The 17997-nt window shown below is 24.8% G+C and overlaps 2 non-coding genes across 2 annotated transcripts; both read left to right on the top strand.

The window, feature by feature from the left end:
* The first annotated feature begins 14705 nt into the window (after positions 1-14705).
* On the top strand, positions 14706-14779 carry Trnai-aau (transfer RNA isoleucine (anticodon AAU)). The gene has a single exon. It is a non-coding gene; the product is annotated as a tRNA-Ile (tRNA).
* A 227-nt stretch (positions 14780-15006) lies between these two features.
* Positions 15007-15080, top strand: Trnan-guu (transfer RNA asparagine (anticodon GUU)). The gene has a single exon. It is a non-coding gene; the product is annotated as a tRNA-Asn (tRNA).
* The last annotated feature ends 2917 nt before the right edge of the window (positions 15081-17997 follow it).

Genomic DNA, 17997 nt, shown 5'->3' with positions numbered 1-17997 from the left:
AAATTTCACGAAGACAATTTTGCACCAAGTGTCAATTTTTCACGTTTTTTATTATTCACAATTTTTTGTTTTTTTTTAAATAAATTTTTATTTTTAATTTTATTACAAATTCCTTCTGACAGAATTTTCTAAATATATCAAGAAACATTTCCTGAAAGTGTGAAGTAGTTATCTCAAAAAACATGGTCGTTTTTTCGCTGGACAAAATCCGACTGGACAAAATTTTCAGCTTGATATTCGGCTAAAAACACAGTGAGTTCACACAAACTAAACTGGACAATTTTGAGAAGGACAAAAAACTCACTGGACAATTTTGAAAAGGACGAAAAATCTCACTGGACAATTTTGAAATATTAAAGATAAACAAAGAAATAATATAAAAATTAAAAAAAAATTTTGTCACATCGTAAATCAATAAAAATAAAAGATAAAAAAAATTTTTTTATTTCGTAAATTAATAAAAATGAAATAAAAATAATGTTTTTTTTTACTTAGTAAATTATTAAAAGTGAAATAAAAATTATGATTTTTTTTTTTCTACTTCTTTAATTGATAAAAATTACATAAAATAAAATTTTTTTTTATAGTTTGTAATTTGATAACAATAAATTTTTTTTTTTAATTCGTAAATTAATAAAAAATAAAAGAAAATTAAATTACAAACAAAACGGAAGTTCTAATTCAAAATAAAATTAAGACCTTTTTAAGTTTATAATTCGTTAAACAAAAAATACAAATAAATAAAAGTAGTAAAAACCGATTTTTAAATTTGTAAGCATTTGTATATGAACGCAATAATATAAAAGTGTTCTAAAAAAACATTAAACCTTTGTATAAAATATAATGAAAATAAAAATAACAGTAAAAACTTTTATATAACTTTTTAAACATTTTTAAAATATAAAAACTAATAAAAGTACACAATAATGCTAAAATATTATAAAACAAAATTAAAGTTTTTCTTAATGAAAAATGAAAATAAAGCTATTTATAATTCGTGAATGTGTTTTTAACTTACAAACACTCGGAATATTACACAATAAAACTAGGATAATTACTTTTTGGTATAAAAGCATTTCTTAATACACTTCTCAAATAAGTAATACTTACGTAAACGTTTCCAAACTTTGTATTTGTTTTTTCCAAGTGTTTGTCCATGCTTGATTTTTATTAAATTAACTTAAACTTTTTTTTTTTATAAAATACAAACACTTACATTATTACACAATAAAAATAGCATAGTCGCTTTTTGGTATAAAAGCATTTCCTAATACACTTCTTAAATAAAAAATACTTAAATAAACGTTTTCAAGCTTTGTAATTGTGTTTCCTAAGTGTTTGTCTATGCTTAATTTTTATTAAAATAACTCAGAATTATTTATTTTTAGACTTATTTACAAACACTTACAATGCTACACAATAAAACAAGCATAGTCGCTTTTTGGTATAAAAGCATTTCCTAATACACTACTTAAATGAAAAATACTCACTTTTTGGTATTTTTTAAGTATTTGGTCCTAGAGCCTAAAGCAAGAAGAACCTTTCGGTTATCAAGTCGCACACCACTTTGATACTTTTTAACCAGACGTTAGTTTATGAATAAATAAGTTTTAATAATATAATTTTCTTCGAAGGTGTCTAAATAGTAAACTACTTTAGAATATTATTTTTAAAGTTTTTTTAATTATTACAGTATGACGGCTTATGTTTCTAATCAGATCAACTTTAACAAATCAAATTCTTTATACAAAAGAAAAGTTGCTGAACCTAGAATTTTCTGCTGATTCAGCAGATTTACAAATACATGATTATACCGCCGTCACGTGAATCGCCTTGCTACTCTCCTGTTGTCAGAGTTGACTCAGCAGAGAAAATGTCAGCAGACAGCTCTTAGTTGGAAAGAAATTAAATTTAACAATAGACGAAAATAAATGCTATTTGGATTGCAGTGAGAATTCAAATATCGCCGAAAATAAATAAGTTAAACATAAAAACTATTTCCAAAAAACTAAATACTTATCTAGAACTAATTGATTTGTTTATCAGAAAATACTTTTTATAATCTTTTGATTGAGATGAGTATATATAATTTCTGATTATTTTCTTTCATTTCTTGTAGAATAACTCATTAGTATGAAAGATTAGAAATATCATTTGCTGAAAATATAAACTAACTTATTACGAGATAAGAATTTAACAAAAAATGCAGGCATACTAAGTTTATATAAAATCATACTTTTAATTTGCTATCATGTTTATATATTATACGTTTTTGAATCTTAATGCCACTTTTTATGCAAGTTAAATTTTTAATTTAATAGTTTTTTTGTACTTGTATGGTAATAATAGTTAATTTTTAGTAAATTTAAATATTTATGCATTTTAATCACAAACATGAATAAATATATATATAAACAAATAATAAAAAATTATAATTTTTTTTCTACTAATCATGATGAAAAACAATTGTGTTTTAATTCAGGGTCGGCAAACTGGGATTAAATATAGCCCTAAAAGCTAAAATTTGATGCCTTAAGGTTTTTTTCAGCTTAAAACATACCTTTTCAAAAACAGTAATAAGAAAAGTTTTTGTAGTAAAAGCTTAAAATTAATCTATAAATTTAATAATTACTCAGTACTAGTACTCTACTATTGCTTATTTTGTCATTATTTTATGAATAAAACTTTGAGTTGATTACTACAAAAATTTGCAAAAAATGCCCTGGAAGTCTTTGTAGCAGGAAAATTGGCCAGCAAATTAAAAAAGTTTGCCTACCTCTGTCAATTTAGTAGACCTATTAGTATATACAGTTATGTCCATTGTATTTGTTAGAGTTTATTCTTTCTAAGCATTGGCTAGCACTAGTGTATTTTATTAAGTTATAAGCGTATAATTGTACTTGTTTTTTTTTGTAATACTATATAGAAACTTAGTTTTTAATATATTTTTGTACCCAACTTATAACATTGTAATACAAAATTGTTACTAAAATTTACTTTAGATTGAATTTTTATCTTGATAAAATTATAACTTTGTGTAACATTAGTTGTTATCATCGAAATTTAGTCGAAAGCCTGATTTAACCTACAGACTGTATGTTGACCAACCTTGTTTTATTTCTTCTATGTAGACAAAATTTTGATTGAGTTGAAAAATAATAAACTTTTTTTTTCAAATTAAGTTATACTATTAGAATTGCTGCAGTGCACATATTCTTTACAGGGTTGCCAAAAACCTGGAATTCTGGAAATCAACGGAATTTGCAACCTTTAAGTTTTTAGCTGATTTTTTTTTACATGTGGCAATTATCACAAAAACACATTGTGCATTATTAAAAAAAAAGAAAGTTTAAGAAAGCTTACAAAAAGTTTGCTTTGGGTGCGAGAGGTCCTGGGTTCAAATCTTGGACGATCCCTTTTTGATGTCATTAAAGCATTATTACGTCATAGCTTCGACACAAAGGCTTTATAAAACCAATAATGTTCGCTATAACGTGCGCGGCTAGCTCAGTCGGTAGAGTGTTGGACTCTTAATCCAACGGTAGTGGGTTCGAGCCCCACGATGGGTGTACCTTTTTAGTTGTTTGTTAACAGTCCTAGAAACTATTTTTAATAATATAGTTTTTTTCTGGCTTAAAAAATACATTTTATTTGTTATGTTTAAAAAATGCTGTTTGGTTTTAAAATTGAACGAAAAAAAGATTACAATCTGTTGACCTTGTTTAGAGAATACTTATTTATTGTAATGATTAAAAGCTTTATCAAGTTAATGTCTACGACATAATTTTTAACTTTTAGCATCACATAAGCAAAAAAGGCGAGAGTTCTACCACTGAACCAACAATGCTAATGCAACTAAAGGCATTATTGCGTATATAAACTTAAAATACTACTTAGTGTTCGTGTCTGTTTACGAAATGCTATTTAAAACAATATGTAGTAAAATAATCTTGTTTTGTTTACTTTTAATTGGTCTTGTTTCGTAAAAGTTAACTGTATTGAAATTTTATTTGTTCAAAACAAGAACATTTTACGTTGGTTGACTTATAATTTTTTATGCTTACTAAAATTAAAGTAATTTTCTTATCACAATAATTAATAGTTATTCTTATTTATAGTAAAGATATAATGTTTTTGGTTGGAAATATTAAAATATGTGTATTTTAATCAAATAAAAAACTTAAGTAAATGCACTATTATTTTTCGATAAAAAATAAATAAACCTTATATATAAGTCTTCCTATATTAGTTTAAGTAAAAATAAAAATTATCTCTAATTTGCATTACACTGACTATATAAAAAGTAGTTTTAAACATAGTTATATAAATTTGCTAAATTCTTATACTATTTTATTCTGCTTGTTAATTTATGTTAAAAAATATTAGTTCAGTTGAAGATAAATGAAATAGTTCTACTAGTTTAATTTTATATGTCTTTTTTTTAAGCTGACAAAGCAATATTTTCTAGATTTATCATATAAAACTTTCAATTATAAGTTGTCAGTAATAAATCTTTAAATTTTGGTTTGTTTGAGCTGCAGTTTTTAATACAACTCTTATTTGAATTTTGTAGTGTATAATGTATAATTTTTATCTTTTAGCTGTAATCAAAACTAAACTTTGTGATATTAATATATACGCTTATGGTTAGGCTTAAAACTGTCTTAGATATTTCAAAAAATACTTGTGAAGTAATTAAAAGATAATTTGGCTGATAAAAATATTTTGTCTTTAAAAATTTAAATGCAGGTTAAGTGCCCAAAATCTAAGTAAATATTTTTTAAATACAAAACAAAAAAGCTACTTACTTACTAAACTACTATATAGTTTTTTCTTCTTGTTTTTAATAGTTAGATAGTTAGACTTTTAGGTAAATAACTTTTTTAATTTACTAATATTAGTAGTTTTAATTTTTATTAAAACAAAACTTTTAGCTCTTGAGTACTAATATATATCAAGTAAGTTTATTTCATAATGTTATACTGCTACTTAATTAAATTTTATTAATGTTAAAATTCTGTTGTAGTTTTTAAACCTACATAGTTTTTAAATAAATATTGTAACTTACTTTAACAAAACAGTGCAAAAAAAATTGTTTAATATGAATTTATTTCTTAAGTTTTTTTTCAAGTTGTGTAGAACTTACACATGGATATATATGATAATTGAAACTTACACATGGCAATATAGGATATTTACATTATGTTCATTAACATAATACATATATTTGTTATAACTTGCAGTAAGCATAATTTAGTCTTTTTTTGGATACAGTATTGCAGAGTGGCTTGAAAGTAAACTAAATCCCGCAGTCAAGTATATAACTTTATGTACCAATTAATTGCTAATAACAAAACTTTTTTCATTTTAACGGTTTATTGAGCAATGCTTTCAAAATTTAACTAATTTCCTTGTCAAAAAAAATAAATACTCACAAAAACTAATTAATCAAACGCAATACGAGTAAACTAAAGAAGCAATCAATATAAAACTAATCAAATTAATCATAAAAACTAAAATAGATAATTAGAACAAAAATGGACTATTTAAAAATGTTAATTGTAATTCTAGATCCTTTATCAGGACCTAGATGTTGATTAAGTTTAGGTTTAAGTTTTTTAATCATAATAGCCTCTACTGCAAGTAAAATATTTCTATTTTTACAAAATTTAATTACCTCAAAACAATTAAAAATATCATTATGATTCTGACAGATTCTACATTGTTCTATATGTGAAAAAACTGCGCTATTTGTAGGTTTTGTATGTTCTTTAATTCTGACGAACAGTTGTCGCTCCGTTTCTCCAATATATTGGGTATCCAGGTCACCTGGACATTGAAACTTATAAACGATGCAACTTCTGTAGAGTTTGTTGATCTTTTCTTTCAGTGAAAAATAGTTTCCAACTTTAGATGTTCTGAAAGCTACTTTGATGTTGATTCCAATTGTTTCCAAATTTTTAGTTATATTTTTGCTGAATTTTTCTGAAACCAAGTATATAAATTTTTTGCAGTAAAAATAACAAAATTTCAATATAAAGCTGTCAAGATAAAGTTTTTAAAAAAAACCACACTGTTAAAATCTCAATGAAAGATTTCATTATATACTTAATTTTATTATCAACTAGATTTATAAAAATGTAAAATATAAATAAGTCTATAAAAATAAGTTTTAAAAGACTCATATTAAAAGGGGTATAGAGTATAATAATAGATAATAAAAGTTGTTTACAAAAATAAATTGAAATATTTATAGTATGGATGAAACATACAGAAAGGTACAATTGAGAAAAGTTGTGTTGGTATATCCGAAGCACAACTACAAAACTGCACAATTTAAAATAGACATCAATCTCAACTATAAGCTGCTAAATGAAATTCAGACTTATTGAGAAGACAAACATTTCTTTAATTGTTAGTATAAATTAAAAACTAATAATTAATTTTAAATACACATTCTCTTTAATTGTTAGTTTTTATAAAAGTATACAGACTTATACAAACTGAATAATATAAATTATAGAGTATAGTTTGCATTTTTTTTCCATTTGATGATAAATCGTTTAATTCTGATATTGAGCATAGTTGTATTCAGTTTAAGTTTCCTTAAACATTTATTTTTATTACAGGTAAAAATTATTTGAATAAGATTGCCTTTAATTGTTGATAAACTGAGCGTAAATTTTACAGTTAAAATATAGCATAATCAAGTAAAAAATCTGAATTAGAAATAAAACAAATTAAAAACATTGAAAATAAAACATTAAATTAAATTTTAACTTACAAAACTACAATCACATTGATGTACACAGTTTAATGATATATAACAGTTAAGATTTTGGGGTAGGTATTTTTATGTGTACTATTTTATGGGCACTATTTTATGTGTAGATTTGCTGCATTCAATTTTTGATGTGATGTCATCAAAATTATGTGTAGTATTTAGATGTTGCTGCAATTAAATGAAAAATAAATTACTGTCCAGGCCTTATATAAATATTATAGATAGTTTTTGAAGTTTTAAATTTATAAACAGACAAATAAAAAATAACTTGAATACACATAAACCAATAGTTAGATTTATTTGTACTTTTATTTAAATTATATTTTGTAAACTAACAGAAGTGTAGGCTTGACTTATTAAAAGATTATGGATATTTTTTTCATTTAAAATTTAATAAAGAAAAAAAAAAACTTGAATACACTTAAACCAATTGTTTGATATAAAATTTTATTTATGTAACTTATATTTTTTATACTAACAGAAGTAATGGCTTGGCATATTATAAATATTTTGAAAAAAAAAATTATTTAAGATTTTATAAACAAAATAAAAAATAAAAATTGCACACACATAAACCAATTGTTTGATTTGTAGTTGTATATATGTAATTTATATTTAGTAAACTTATAAAAGTAGTGGTTTGCTCTTATGTGTACTATTTTATGGGCACTATTTTATGTGTAGAATTGCTTCAATCAATTATGACCATAGTTTTATATGACTTCATTTAAATTATGGGTAGTATTTAGATGTTGCTGTAATTAAATAAAAATAAAATACAGTCCTGACCTTATATAAATATTATGGAAAGTTTTTGTAGTTTTAAATTTATAAACAAACATAAAAAAAAAAAACTTGAATACACATAAACCAATAGTTTGATTTAGTTGTACAATTATTTAAATTGTATTTTGTAAACTAACAGAAGTAGTGGCTAGACTTATTAAAAGATTATGGATAATTTTTTTTTAAGATTTAATAAAAAAAAAAAGCTTGATTACACTTAAACCAATTATTTGATTTAATAATATATTTATATAACTTATATTTTTTATACTACCAGAAGTAATGGCTTGGCATATTATAAATATTTTGGATATTTCTTTATTTAAGATTTTATAAACAAAATTTAAATTTAACACACATAAACCAATTGTTTTATTTATAGTTGTATATATGTAATTTACATTTAGTAAACTTATAGAAGTAGTGGTTTGGCCTTATGTGTACTATTTTATGGGCACTCTTTTATGTGTAGAATTGCTTCAATTAACTTATGTGGTTTCATTTAAATTATGGGTAGTATTTAGATGTTGCTGCAATTAAGTAAAAATAAGATACTGTCTACTTTTAAATCAAACAATTGGTTTAAGTGTATTCAAGCTTTTTTTATTAAATATTACATAAAAAAACTATCCATAATCTTTTAATAAGTCTATCCACTACTTCTGTTAGTTTACAAAATACAATTTAAATAAATGTAAAAATAAATCAAACTATTTGTTAATGTGTATTCAAGTTATTTTTTATTTGTTTGTTTATAAATTTAAAACTACAAAAACTATCATAATATTTATATAAGGCTTAGAAAGTATTTTATTTTTCATTTAGTTGTAGCAACATCTAAATACTACCCATTGAATATAATTGATTGAAGCAATTCTACACATAAAATAGTGCCCATAAAATAGTACACATAAGAGCAAACCACTACTTTTATAAGTTTACTAAATATAAATCACATATATACAACTATAAATCAAACAATTGGTTTATGTGTGTTCAAGTTTTTTTTTTCTTTATTAAAAATTTCTTAAAAAAATCTACCCATAATCTTTTATAAGTCTAGCCACTACTTCTGTCAGTTTACAAAATATAACTCAAATAAATGTAAAAATAAATCATACTATTGGTTTATGTTTATTCAATTTATATTTTATTTTTTTTTTATATGAACTTAAAACTACAAAAACTATCCATAATATTTATATAAGATCTAGACAGTATTTTATTTTTCATTTAATTTCCGCAACTTAATTGCAGCTACATCTCAATACTACCCATAATTTGAATGAAATCACATCAAATTATGGGCATAATTGATTGAAGCAATTCTACACATAAAATAGTGCCCATAAAGTAGTACACATAAGGTCGAACCTCTACTCTATAAGTTTACTAAATACAGATTACGTATATACAACTATAAATCAAACAGATTCAGATTTAAATCAAACAGTTTATGTGTGTTCAAGTTTAATTTATAAATTTTGTTTATAAAATCTTAAAAAAAAAAAAACTTACTTATTATATGACTAGCCATTAATTCTGTTAGTATAAAAACAATAAATTACATAAATATACATATAAATCAAACAATTTGTTTAAGTGTATTAAAGTTTTTTTTTTCTTTATTAAAAATTTCTTAAAAAATCTTTCCATAATCTTTTATAAGTCTAGCCTTTACTTCTGTCAGTTTAAAAAATATAACTCAAATAAATGTAAAAATAAATCATACTATTGGTTTATGTTTATTCAAGTTATATTTTATTTGTTTGTTTTTAATATTAAAACTACAAAAACTATCCATAATATTTATATAAGGCCTGGACAGTAATTTAGTTTTCATTTAATTGCAGCAACTTAATTGCAGCAACATCTAAATACTACACATAATTTTGATGGGGTAGGTCTTTTTATGTGTACTATTTTATGGGCACTATTTTATGTGTAGAATTGCTGCAATCAATTCTGCCCATAATATGATGTGATTTCATTACCATTATGGGTAGTTTTTACATGTTGCTGCAATTAAGTTGCTGCAATTAAATGAAAAATAAAAAACTGTCCATGCCTTATATAAATATTATGGATAGTTTTTGTAGTTTTAAACTTATAAACAAACAAAGAAAAATAACTTGAATACACATAAACCAATAGTTTGATTTATTTGTACATTTATTTAAATTGTATTTTGTAAACTAACAGAAGTAGTGGCTAGACTTATTAAAAGATTATGGATAGTTTTTTTATTTAAGATTTAATAAAGAAAAAAAAAATTGAATACACTTAAACCAATTGTTTGATATAAAAGTATATTTATGTAACTTATATTTTTTATACTACCAGATATAATGGCTTGGCATGTTATAAATATTTTGGAAATTTTCTTATTTAAGATTTTAAAAACAAAATTAAAATTTAACACACATAAATCAATTATTTGATTTATAGTTGTTTAATGTGATTTATATTAAGTAAATTTATAGAAGTAGTGGTTTGGCCTTATTTGTACTATTTTATGGGCACTCTTTTATGTGTAGAATTGCTTCAATCAATTAACTTGTGTGATTTAATTTAAATTATGGGTAGTATTTAGATGTTACTGCAATTAAGTAAAAAAAAGATACTGTCTACTTTTAAATTAAACAATTGGTTTAAGTGTACTCAAGCTTTTTTTATTATTAAATATTACATAAAAAAACTATCCATAATCTTTTAATAAGTCTATTCACTACTTCTGTTAGTTTACAAAATACAATTTAAATAAATGTACAAATAAATAAACTATTGGTTAATGTGTATCAAGTTTAATTTTTTATTTGTTTGTTTATAAATTTAAAACTACAAAAACTATCCATAATATTTATATAAGACTTAGAAATTATTTTATTTTTCATTTAGTTGCAGCAACATCTAAATACTACCCATAACTTAAATGAAGTCATATAAAATTTTGGGCATAATTGATTGAAGAAATTCTACACATAAAATAGTGCCCACAAAATAGTACACATAAGAGCAAACCACTACTTTTATAAGTTTAATAAATATATATTACATATATCAACTATAAATCAAACAATTGGTTTATGTGTGTTCAAATTTTTTTTGTTTATAAATCTTAAAAAAATAAAAATTTCAAAATATTTATAATATGCCAAGCCATTGCTTCTGTTAATATACAAAATATAAATTAGATAAATATAAATTTATATCAAACAATTGGTTTAAATGTATTCAAGTTTTTTATCATTATTAAATCTTAAAAACAAAATTATCCATAATCTTTTAATAAGTCTAGCCACTACTTCTTTTAGTTTACAAAATACAATTTAAATAAATGTACAAATAAATCAAACTATTGGTTTATGTGTATTCAAGTTTTTTTTATTTGTTTGTTTATAAATTTAAAACTACAAAAACTATCCATAATATTTATATAAGGCTTAGAAAGTATTTTATTTTTCATTTTGTTGCAGCAACATCTAAATACTACCCATTGATTATAATTGATTGAAGCAATTCTACACATAAAATAGTACACATAAGGCCAAACCACTACTTCTATAAGTTTACTTAATATAAATCACATATATACAACTATAAATAAAACAATTGGTTTATGTATGTTGAATTTTAATCTTTTAATTTTGTTTACAAAATCTTAAATAAATAAAAATTTCAAAATATTTATAATATGCCAAGCCACCACTTCTGTTAATATAAAAAATATAAATTACATAAATATAATTTTATATCAAACAATTGGTCTAAGTGTATGCAAGTCTTTTTTTCTTTATTAAATCTTTAAAAAAAATTATCCATAATCTTTTAATAAGTCTAGCCACTACTTTTTTTAGTTTACAAAATATAATTTAAATAAATGTACAAATAAATCAAACTATTGGTTTAAGTGTATTCAAATTTTTTTGATTTGTTTGTTTATAAATTTAAAACTACAAAAACTATCCATAATATTTATATAAGGCCTGGACAGTTTTTTATTTTTCATTTAATTGCAGCAACATGTAAATACTACACATAATGTTTATGACATCACATCAAATTATGGGCATATTTGATTGCAGCAATTCTACACATAAAATAGTGCCCATAAAATAGTACACATAAAAAGTCCTACCGATTTTGATGACATCACATCAAAAATTGAATGCAGCAATTCTACACATAAAATAGTGCCCATAAAATAGTACACATAAAAAGTCCTACCGAAGATTTTGCACTTTACAGTCTCAAAACTTTAAAGTTATGCTATAGTGAAGTAATAATTAGTTTTATTGACGTAATAATTAGTGATGTACCGGACTCACTATCCGGGTCCGGGTCCGGCCGGATATTGCCATTTTTGTCTGATATCCGGATCCGGCCGGATTCTAATTTGAAAAAAAAGTCCGGATCCGGTTCCGGCCGGATTCTAATTTGAAAAAAAAGTCCGGGTCCGGTTCCGGCCGGATTCTAAGTTGAAAAAAAAGTCCGAATCCGGGTCCGGCCGGATCCTAACAGAGATCCGGCCGGACCCGGATCTAGTTAGTAAAAAAGAGCATACTGAAAAGTATTTTTTCAAAAACAAACCTTGTGTAAATTAATAAGATTCATTTTAGTCAGTTAAAATTAAACACCTACCGTGATTGGCTCTTTTTGTACACGTGACTAATTTACATCTGTTTACATTTAAACTATGAAATAAACATTTCATGAAATGCAACTCTTTACATATGTTGTAAAATTGAAAACTTTGGGATGAATACTTGCATTATTTATTGTTTAAAGTTGAGCTCAGAGAATATTTAGAGTTAGTACGGTTGAATGTACGAGCCAATGAGAATCATATGACGAAATGTTTTAAACTAAATACTGATGCAACAAAACATCATAACATGACAGGCAGTTTATATGTAACCAGTTAGTTAGTTTGGTGTGTAGCTTGAAGCAACAAAACATCTTAAACGTTTTTGTGAATGCTTATTGTAAGTAGTGTTTTGTTTTAAAAGTGAAATTTTCAACAGGTGTTTAATTATTTAAATATTTAATCCAGGTTTATAGTTTAAAAGTTAATCAAAAATTTTACAGTTTCTTGTTTACTAATAGTTTAATTTAATTTTTAGCTTTTTGTTTTAAGTCTTTCGATATAGATTTAAATAGCTTACAGTTTTTAAAGTGTTACCAAAGTAATTAATAATTTTGTATATGCTAGTATTTCTTGTTGTGTTTTATATAAAAGATTCATCACTTAAAACTGTCGTGTCTGATTATAGAAACTAGTCTCAGTTATAATTAAATATTTGTTAGATATTAATTAAATAATGTATGATTTAACTATGATGGGTAGTACTAATAAGTTAAGTGTACCACAATCAGTTCACAACTTTACTACCAAATAGTCAACCTTTGCTTGCTGTTCTACTGATTATTAGATTAAAGTAATTTTTTCAGTTTTTAAAAACCTCATTCTGACTCAGGCTTGTTTATACTCACTCTAGCTAGTTTTATTGACTTAAACAGTGGCAACCCTGCTAGTTTAAATTTTTTTGGGAATTTTAGAAAACCTTGGGCTGCCTCAGGCTAGTTTAGTTTTATATAAAAACTCAGGCTAGTTTTCTTTTAGATTTTGAATGAGTTTGAGCTGATCCAGTTTTAAATATTTTGTAATTTTCTAGTGTTTTTTGTTTAAGAACTTGATTTCAGATTTTTAGTTGTAAATAACACCTAAATTTGTAAACCTTGTGGCTAGCTGTTCTACTTATTATTAGATTAAAGTTCTTTCTTTTTCATTAAAAAAAAACCTCATTCTGACTTAGGCTAGTTTATTCTAGCGATGTACCGCACTCACTGTCCGGGTCCGGCCGGATATTGCCATTTTTGTCTGTTATCCGGATCCGGCCGGATACTAATTTGAAAAAAAAGTCCGGATCCGGTTCCGGCCGGATTCTAATTTGAAAAAAAAGTCCGGATCCGGTTCCGGCCGGATTCTAATTTGAAAAAAAAGTCCGGATCCGGGTCCGGCCGGACCCGAAATTGTGGGTCCGGTACATCACTAGTAATAATCAAAAATTTGGCGTGAGCCTGGCTAGCTCAGTCGGTAGAGCGTTGGACTTTTAATCCAAAAGTCAGGGGTTCATATCCCTTGTCAGGCTCCTTTTTTTCTCTCTTAAAATGATGACTAGTTTAACTATTACTCAAATGTTATTAAACATACATTATTGCTCTCTTTGCTAGTTATATATATTTTTTTAATTCATGATAGTAGCTACGCTTATGATTAAGTATAAACTATATAATATATTCAATTTATGTTAGTAAATAGATAAATAACTCTTTTGTAGTTAAATGTAATTTTGCTGGTAAATTTTTGATAGATAACTTCTTTTTACAAAACATTTTTTTGTTTTATAACATTTTTGATTTATAAAAAATAAGCTAGTTTTTTCAATATGTTCTGTAATGGAAATAGATTATAAAACAAAATGCAGTAAGTAAAAATTAATCGTTTAGTTGTACCTACAAAATAATAAACTTCTTAATAATTGAAATACTAGCTGTTATTTAACTTTTAATCTCAGTTTAGCTTGTTTAGCTATTTTTAACATTTATATGTACTAATTAAAATAAATAGAAAATGAGCAAGTATCTTTTAGTTTTGTAAAACAATATTAATTCTTTTTTTCAAATGTTTAATTTAAGAAAAATAACACAAAATTTTGAATTAAATGTTTTAGAGTTGAAAGTCTACTAGCATTTTAGTAGTTTTAAAGATTTATTTGATTATATACAAGCGTAATAAAATGTGATAACACATAGTTAATTTTAAATATGTAATTTATTACATTAAAGAATTAAAAAGCTAACAAAACTTAGATATATTTACATATAATTACTTAAGTGTATTATTAAAGTTTGATCTTAAATTAGTTACTTTTACAAGAAAACGGGTTCTGAAACATCATTAACTTCGAACCATAACATAAGTTTAATAAATTAAGTTAACTTTAAGACTTCACAATTATACATATGGTACTTATAAAAAAATAGTATTTTATCAAAATGATTCTTTTTGGTATTATTACGTCATAACACTCTAGTCAGAAATATATTTGTAATAAATGCCAGCTGGACGTGTGGCCGGTTAGCTCAGTTGGTTAGAGCGTCGTGCTAATAACGCGAATGTCGCGGGTTCGATCCCCGTACTGGCCACATATTTTGCTCGTTAGTATGGTGGTGAGTATTCCCGCCTGTCACGGGAGTTTTTACCTTTTTTATTTATTAAAGTTGGTTTTGTAATTCGTTTATCACTTAAGAACAGTAATTATAAGTGACAATACTTATATAGTTTTATTTATTAAACTATTTTTAACGTGTTGAAGTTTTGCAGTAAAAAATACTTCTTAGTTTATAAAGAAAATAATGAGCCACCACCACAAGTCTTCGTGGCGCAATCGGCTAGCGCGTTCGACTGTTAATCGAAAGGTTGGTGGTTCGAGCCCACCCGAGGACGTTCTTTTTTTATACATTTTTGAAGCATAAGTAAAGTTTTTACACTCAATGTCTTTTTTTAATTCGTCATTTTTACAATAGTATTAGTTAGTTAGTTCAAACATCTAAGTCTTTACATTGAGTTTTTGTTTTGTCACTGATAAAAAAACATTCTTATATTTTTTGATCTTCAAAATGTTAGTTTTAAATAACTTTTTTTACTTTCAGATTTCATCTAAATAATAACTTGTATTAAAAAGGTGATACACCGAAATATTCTATTCCTACTTCTATATATGGGGTAAACTTGGTAATAACATCTAAGAATAGAGTAAAACATGAAAAAATAGTCAAGAACCGCTGATGTAGATAAACATTTTTGTTATAATTAAGAATTTTATTGAATAATACATTTAAAGTAGCATCACCCAGGGTTGCCACTCGGTCAGGAAAAGTCAGGAAATCAGGAAAAGTCAGGAAAATTTTTTAAAAATGACAAAAGTCAGGAAAAAATGGGGTTTTGAAAAAAAGTCAAGAAAAGTCAGGAAATTTGATAAAATTAAAAAAAAAAAAGTCAGATTTTGTTAGTTTAAATTTACAAAATTCCTTGTTTTCCAAACCCTTCAAATGGTAAAAATTAATTATAAGTCCTTTAAAACCTGAAAAAAATTCCAAAATTTTCCTAAAAATTTACATAAGTATTTAATCTTATTTCCAATGCCTTCATCTGTTATAAATTAGTAAAATATCCTTTACAAAACTGCAAAAATTTTCTGTTAACATATTGATAAAGTACCCTACTTGAACAAGCATACTTTATAATCTTTTTACTATTGATGATCTGTAGCAAGGACACTTCTAAGTGAAACTGTGATATATACACAAAGTTTTATCTAGCATAATTTTAGAATCAAAGTGTTTTATGTTTAAGTAAATAATTGAGTTCTTTATAATTAAGCAGTTAGTTTAGTATTTTATGTAACAAGTTAATGTGTATATTTTACCTCTTTTTAATTTTTCAAAGTTGTTTAAATTTATAAAATAAGTTATAAGAGAAGTATATGCCAAGATTAAGTTTACTTATTATATGTATTTTTTGTAGAGTAACTTAAGTTTTTAAAGTATTTTAGAGTATACTTAATTTGTTACAAATTTTCTACTAAATGATAAGAGGAAGTATTTTATTAATGAAATTAAAAATAAATACGTGCTAAAAGAAAAGAAATGAAGCCCACAAGTCTTGGCTTGATTTAGAGAAAAGATTCTCCTGAACAATTGTAGGGGCAGCAGATGAGAGCAATTTAAATAAAATGATGCAAATTATTTTAATTGCCAAGAAAATGAAACGGAATGCAGTTCAGATGAAGGAAACCATATCTTCATCAGATGAAGAGGTTGAAGTTCTAATAAAAAAAACGGAGAAAAAATAAATTTTAGTACATACATTTAAAAAAACAGTAATTGATCAAGTTCTTTATTGTTTTAATGTTTTAATTGTAAAAGTTTGTTATTGTTTTAGGTTTCGAGTTGTGAAAGTTCCTTATTGATTTAAGGTTTTAATTGTAAAAGTTCCTGATATGTTTTGTTCATTTAGATACATTTATGCTAGGAAATTTTTAAAAATTGTGTTCTTTATTGTTTTAAGGTTTCAACTGTAAAAAATTGTTGTAAGATTTTAGTTGTGAAAGTTCGTTATTAATTCAAGGTTTTCATTGTAAAAGTTCCTTATATGTCGTTTGTTTATCTAATTACATTTATGCTAGGAAATGCTAAAAAGGTGTGTCTTTTTTCAGACAAGATGTGTTTATAAGGTAATAATACAAGTAATTTGCTAGTAAAGCTGTTTATTACAATCATCAATCATACACATATGGTTTAAGTGATGTAATGGAAGTTTCATGATAGAATTCAGCAAAAAACTGTTGTTTTAAACTGTATTAAGATAAGATTGAAAGCTTTATATAGTTTCAAGTGTTAGTTTATGTATGTTAGAATAATTTTGATTTAGAAAATTCAGGAAAAGTCAGGATATTTTTCTCAGCTTGATCAGTGACAACCATGATCACAGTACCTTTTCAATGCTTCTGACCAACACAAAACAATCATCAACATACCTTAGGTACAATAAAAAAAAATTGAAAGCAATAGTTTGATTCTCAACAAGACGGGATAGCCATGTATTCCTCTTTGGGACCAAAATAGGCTAACATACTTTTGGGTTATATTGAGTAAACAATTATTCCTGCTTTAAAAAACAAAATATTGTACCTAAGCTATGTTGATGATTGTTTTGCGTTGGTTTTAAACGAGAAAATTTTAGATGTATTTTTCAATATTTTGTATAATGCTTATAACATATCATTTTCACAGTTGTAAATAAAAATAATAATGAACTTGCTTTTTTAGATGTAAAAGTAAAGCGAGAAAAAAAAAATTCAACATCGGTGTATAGAAAGAAAATCTTTACAAGTTGTTATTTGAATTTTTCATCCAACTGTAGTATAAAGAGAAAAGGGAATCTAATCAGAACTCTGTGTCATCGAGCACATAAAATTTTTTCTTCAGACCTGCTACTAAGTTAAAACAAACAAATAAAGTTACTATTCATAAAATAGTTTTCCACAAGAGTTAGTAAACAATAAAATTCATTTACACTTAAAAATTGGATAGAAAAAAGACATTACGACCTGGAAAATGTGATGTTACTACAAAATTCCTAATTATTAATAAAAGCTCAAATGTGTTAGTAAAGGAAGTTAGACAATTGATAAGAAACACTTATTATGCAGGAAACTCAAGGATTGTCTTCACGAAAAAACCACTATTAATATCAGGTGTTAAAGATCCAATATCCTACTAAAAAAAAGTATGATAGTTTACCAATTTAGCTGCCGTTGCAAGCTTTATTGGACTGATAACAAAACATCTAAGAAAAAGGG

This window comes from Thalia democratica, chromosome 3, assembly GCF_965202585.1.
Source record: "Thalia democratica chromosome 3, ktThaDemo2.hap1.1, whole genome shotgun sequence".
NCBI classification, from domain to species: domain Eukaryota; kingdom Metazoa; phylum Chordata; class Thaliacea; order Salpida; family Salpidae; genus Thalia; species Thalia democratica.
This window is presented reverse-complemented; position numbering and strand designations above follow the sequence as displayed.